The sequence below is a fragment of the Castanea sativa genome, chromosome 6 (genome assembly GCF_040712315.1).
Source record: "Castanea sativa cultivar Marrone di Chiusa Pesio chromosome 6, ASM4071231v1".
Taxonomy (NCBI): domain Eukaryota; kingdom Viridiplantae; phylum Streptophyta; class Magnoliopsida; order Fagales; family Fagaceae; genus Castanea; species Castanea sativa.
Window position 1 is genome coordinate 59724591 of NC_134018.1, and position 6489 is coordinate 59731079.

At 38.3% G+C, this 6489-nt stretch overlaps 1 pseudogene; it reads right to left on the bottom strand.

Annotated features, from left to right (window-relative positions):
- On the bottom strand, nucleotides 1–6153 carry LOC142638935 (putative pentatricopeptide repeat-containing protein At5g37570; annotated as a pseudogene).
- Nucleotides 6154–6489: the final 336 nt, after the last annotated feature.

Sequence of the window (6489 nt, forward strand, 5' to 3'; positions counted from 1 at the left end):
AAAAAGTGGATGACAAAGGAAAAGATTAATCAGGCCAATCTAGCAACCTTAACCCACTGGGGAGATATTCAAGACCTCTAAGAATTCGTACATTGCGAACTATAAGAAATTTGAGGTTTTTCATCTTTTTGAAAGTTTTTGCCCCTAATTGCACCATTCTTGGTTCAGGCACAGGCCAGCACAACATTAGGCCTCGAATTTTCTCTGTCCCCTATTTGGAAAAGTCATTTAGTGAACCACATTGCACAATAGATTTCGCTATATAATGATTTTTGAAATTTTAAACAAAAAGAATATTGATAAACTTACAGTTTCTTCAACATTAAAAAGAAAAAAAAAACCAATGAAAAATAAAATTTACCATCTATGCCAATGGAAAATAAAAATAAAAAGCAAAAGAATTATACCATATTTTCGTTAAGAAAATCAAGAATATTCGGGACAATGTAGCATGCAATGTCAAGGAAAACATTCTGCTCATTTTGTCCAATCATTCAAAACATTTTTTGAGTATTTCATGAATTCCTTTGGTTGGAACTACTTCATAATGCTGTAATTCACATTGCCAGTCAAAAGTAGTTCTTCCACGCAAATAAGAACCTAATACTTCTAGATCTAATGGAAGGCCGTTTGCAAAATATATAATCTGCTTTGAAAGTTGCAAATAATCTACCTCGGGTTCACTTCTTCAGAAGGCATGCCAACTTAAGAGTTCTAGAGCTTTATGCTGATCAAGTTCCTCAACCTTGTACACACCAAGGTTTTCAAAAGTGTTCAACACTTGTTTGGCTCTTGTTGTTATAATGATTCTACTTCCTGCAGCAAACCAATCACAATCTCCAAGCAAATTTTCAATCACTTTCCATCTATCCACATCATCAAGAACTAAAAGAAGCTTGCGACGACAAAGTTTATCCTTTATCATAGTGATTCCTTTAGGTACGCTATCCACGTTAGAACATCTATCCCTTAAGGACTAAGAGAGAAGTTTATTTTGTAGTTGGATTATGCCATCATTTGTCCTTAACATTTCAGTTTTCACTAACATTCTCTAGAAAGATGCTCACATCAAAATAATCAACAATATTGTTATAAACAGCTTTTGCAATTGTAGTCTTCCCTACTCCCCCAACACCATAAATCCCTACCATTTGAACATTATTTTGCCTGGGATCTAAAAGCAATTCTACATTCTTTACACGGGAATCTATTCCAACTTCTTTTTTGATAGGTAATAAAAGTTTTATTCATAGCAAAAATGCAATGTGTTTACGATTGTAAACACATGGCAAAGAAAGAATACAAACAAATCAAATGGCAGATCTAACAAAAATAGGGAAATCAGACAAGGAAATACAATACGTGAGGCCCCAACTATGATGGGAATCTATTACAACTTCGCATTCAGGAACAAATAAGTGCATGCATTTTAATTTAACTTTCAATATCTCTTTAGTAATTGTTTGGACATATTCAGATTCAGACTCGCTGCCAATCACAGAGAAAAAGAAACATTATGAGTCAAACTAGCTAGAAACAAAAATACAAAGATAAACTAAATTCAACTTTCCTAGTTGTGAGTGTTACAACTTGCACCTAACATATTATTAATTAAAGTAAATGGCATTTAAGCCTTAGATTTGAGCTATGATGCACGGACATGGACACGGACACGAATACGGCGATACGGCAATTTTTGAAAAATAAGGACACAACACGGCGTGGACACGGTAATTAAATTTTATATTTAGACATATTTTTAAATATTTTTAGACATAAAATATGTTTATATCTAGAATTTAAATTATGTACTAATTACAGATAAGTAAACTAACATCCAAAGTAGTACAATAATACACATAAAATGTTTAGAGTACAAACCAAAAGTTTAAATAGACTACATTCAATATCAAACTAAAAACATAAAATGAAATAAGTAGGACACAAAAACAAAAATCACTAAATTCATAATAAACATTATAATTTATAAGACAGGCTTGAGTAAAGAAGAAAAAAAAAATATATATATATATACACACACACACACAGTAAAGTATAATGGGGATTAAAAAAAAAAAAAGAGGTTTGGGTGTTATAAATATAACACGCCACAGTACACCAAGTGAAAGGTCTAAGCAGTCAGCAGATAAAAGAAAAAAAAAAAAAAGGCGAAACAGAGAGAGAAAAGAAGCTCGGATCTGTCCACACCGAGAGAGAGAGAGATCGGAAGGAACAGAGGGAGCTCGCCGACTCACCGATCGGCCTGATGTAGCTCCGGCGAGGGACAGAGGGCAGCGGGCAGAGGGAAATCAACGGTTGGGCTGTGTGGGTTTTTGATTTGAGATTTTTCACTTCTCTCTTCTGGGCTGTGGGTTTTTTTTTTTTTTTCCCCACTGCTGGAGTGTCCACCGCGTCGGGGCCGTGTCGGAGAAGCGAAAAAAAAAAAAAGACACCGCTTGGACACCGGAGTCCGGCGAGTCGTACCGGTACCGGTGTCCGACACGTGTCGGACACCGGTACGTTGGCAAAAATGCTGTGTCAGTGCAACCTAGGATTTGAGACCTATCACTATTTTTTTTGGGGGGGGGGGGCGCTAAGAAATGAGTTTAAGCTTTTAGCAAGTAGTCACGTGAACACTTTGGTTGGTTGAGGAAAAAAACTATTTGCTAACCTACATCTGATACTTTTGTTTTTTGTTTCTTTTTGATGAATTAACCCACTTCTGATACTTTAACTTAGCTTTGAAGAACCTAGTTCCCTGTTGTTGCTAGCCTGGGTGGTAGGATTTTGTATTTGGTCTGGAAAGAGAATTTCTACTTGGCTTCAGTTTTGATAGTTTAGTATGAGCCTATTGTATAGCTTTCTCATTTGAACAATTTCTTGTTTGTTTCTTAGGCTCTCCCTTTTTCCTAAGAATCTGGGTGTAACTGCATTTATGTTGTTCAATGAATTGATCTGATTTATCATATAATAATAATAATAATTAATAATCATAATCATAAAATCAGAAGTAATACATACCCATCTTTGTAAGTCAATCCAAACAAATTCGCAATTTCAACTAGAGCTGCCCTCCACTTCCGAACCTTTTCCTTGAAGTTTCTTCCGTGCTCAGCCAGTGCTAACCCATACTTCCCCGATTGTTTACATACCTCTGATGGGTCCACTTTGTAAAAGACAGGTAGAACCTTCTAGCCTTTTTTAAGACACTCGACAAATTCATCTAGGCACCAAGTGGAATTTGCATAGTTTTCTGAGAATACGACAACTAAAGACCTTGACGATTTAATGGCTCCAAGAAGTCCGGGGGAAATTTCTTCTCCCCTTTCAAGCTCAGCATCATCTTTGAATGTCAGACAAAGCCTGATATAAATGGTTTGTAAAAGAATGGCAGGTATCTTCACCTCTAGAGCTCATATTTCCAATAGGGAGTGGAAGAAGAAGACGAGGCTCCTTCACTGGTCTACAAAGCCATCGGAATCTATGATTATAAGCAGAAGAGAAGACAGAGACAATCAACGGTGTGATTAAATGGGAATTTTTAAGATATGAGTAAATGCATGCAGATTTTTTTTGTCTTTTGGGCCAAAGAGCAATTTGAGGTGCGAAGCTCTCTACTTACGCCCTCGCTAACACAGATTCGCCTATCAAGTTCTAACTGTTAAGGAATTTGCTAATTCCAATTTAGCAAAATCAGAACCTATCTGAACGCGTTTGATTGGGAAATTATCTTCGCCAAATATGTTCAAATTACAATCGAATTAGAGATTTAGGCTTTGAGGATCAGCGTAAAATGACTTGGGTGGTCTTAGTGTCATACTAACCAGGAGATGTTTTGTTCTATTACCCCTAAACCTAAATTCGGCAAAGTAAATGCTTTTATGACAATTTACATAGTTTTACAGTTCTCTTTCATTGTTCTTCTCTTGCTCAGCCTTCCCTTAGTTGTAATAAACCGTCAATAGCAGATGATGTGATAATAGTTCTTGATTTGAACTCCATAGTGGGAGAAGTGGCGGAGCTACATATTGATGGCGGTCTCTGATTTTTATGCTGTGAATGCTAATTATCGAATTAGTCTGAGTCTTTTACCAAGGATTTCAAGGATTATGTTGTTGGCACGGCATGTACAGGTAACTATAATTCTCACACACATCCTAAAAGGCTAAAAGTACAGATTTTTTTATATTTTGGTAGAACTAAAACTAGTATTTATCTCTTTTGGAATGGGAAAGGCATCAAAAATACATATGCATACATGCACAAAGAAGACTAATGTTTTGAGTAAAAAAAGTTTGTTAATTCAATTTATGAGAACAAAAGAATGTAAAGGAATACAAAAATAATAATAATAAGATTAGAAGAAGTAGTAAAAAATGACATGTCAACTAAGGAATTAACAAAAAATAACATCAAACAATATATGTATGTATGTGTGTGTATGTATATGTATACAAAAATTGACACATAACATTTACTGTTGCTACCCTTCTTTTAAGCTACATTAGTGTGGCATGTCATCATTTCTTTAAAAAATATGTATATAAAAGATTTTTATAATTTCTAAAAGATGCTTCCAATAGGATCAGCACTCACCGATCTGGCAGCCTCAAAATCATGGTATTGATGAATTGTGAAGCAGTCCTATGATGAAACTCATTCTCATGAATTAATGCAACTATGACCAGTTATTTTCCTAACTCCTCTTTCCTTCATCTTCTCCCTCATAAGTGAAACATCTGACCACCGATCTGCTGCTGCATAGATGTTGGACAAAGACACATAATTACCAGCATTATGTGGCTCAAGCTCAAGAAGGCGAGCAGCAATAACCTCCCCTAATTCAATATTGCAATGCAGCTTACAGGCCCCAAGAAGTGCACCCCAAGCACCAGCATGTGGCTCCACAGGCATTGAGTTTAGAAGCTCATAAGCTGCTTTCAATCTTCCTACCCTGCTAAGAAGATCAACCATACAAGCATAGTGATCAGGAGAAGGAACTAAAGAATACTCATATCTCATCCTTTCAAAATAGTGCCAACCCTCTTCAACAAATCCGGCATGACTACATGCTGACAAGATGACGGTGAAGGCCACCTCATCTGGAACCAGCCCTTCATTTAGCATCTTATTGAAAAGGTTAACAGCTTTGTTCCCATGCCCATGATACGACAACCCTTGTATCATGGAACAATACGAGATTAGGTCCTTCTTGGGCATTTCTTCAAACAACTTCGTTGCTCGCTCCATGTTTCCACACTTGGCATTCATGTCAACAAGAGCCGCGGCTACATGAGGTTGTTGAATATCCATTGTGCTCCGGCTCACATAAGAATCAACCCATTTAGCCAATTCCAAATTACCAATTTGAGAACAAGCAGACATCAAGCTCACCATAACAAACTCATCAGGCTTTACATCCCTTGAATCCATTTCAAGAAAAACTTTCACCGCTTCGTTAGGCTGACCACTTTGAGCATAACCCGATATCAATGCAGACCACACAAAAATATCCTTTTTGAGGCACCTGCTCAAACAGAAACCTCGCAGACGCCATATCACCTGCCTTTGCATACCCATCAATCATGGTAGTATACGAAACCACATTCCTCTCGGGCATTTCATCAAACATCCTCCTCGCACCCTTCAAGTCGCCCAGTTTCACGAGGCCACAAAGGATAGCATTCCAGGACGCCACATTCCTTTGCGGCATTTCATTGAACAACCTCTTTGCCTCTTCTAAATTCCCAACAGTTATATACCCAACAACCATAGCCGTCCATGAAACCACATTTCTGTCAGACATATCATCAAACAGCTCACGAGCAGTAAGAATATGTTTACATTTTCCATAGAAGTCAATCAAACTGGTCTTAACAAAAAGATCCCCTTCAACCCCGCACCTCAATGCCGACCCATGAAGGGCACTCCCTAGGCTAACCTCACATTGGGTGGAACACGCTTTAATAATTGACGGGTAGGTGTAGCTGTCAGGCACACCACCCTCTCTCTTCATGCGAATGAAGAGTGAAACAACGTGGATGAAATGAGAGTTTTGAGAATAAACTCTAATGAGAGAGTTCCAGAGGAACGTACTGGGTCTTTGAACGCGGTTGAAGACGGAAGTGGAATAGGAAAGAGTGGAGAGGGAGAGGGAGATGAAAAGGGTGATGAGAAAGTGGTCTTGCTCGAGGCCTTTACGGATAATGTGGGCATGAAGTTGGTGGAGGTGGAGGCAGGTCTTGCAAGCTTTGAGGAGAGTTGGGATTGAATTTGAATTTGAATTGAAGTGGGTGGTGGTGGTGGCGGTGGCTTTGGCCGGAGCTGCCTCCTGAAGCGGCGGAGTTGAGCCGCCGCCGACCCTTTCTCCCTCTCGGTCTCTCTCTTTCTCTCTTTCCCCCTCTTTGTTTCTCCCTCGGTTAATCGGGTTCCCCCACTCTTTTGTTTTCTCAGTTATTCGGTGGGTTACCCGGCGTCGTTCCACTTAAT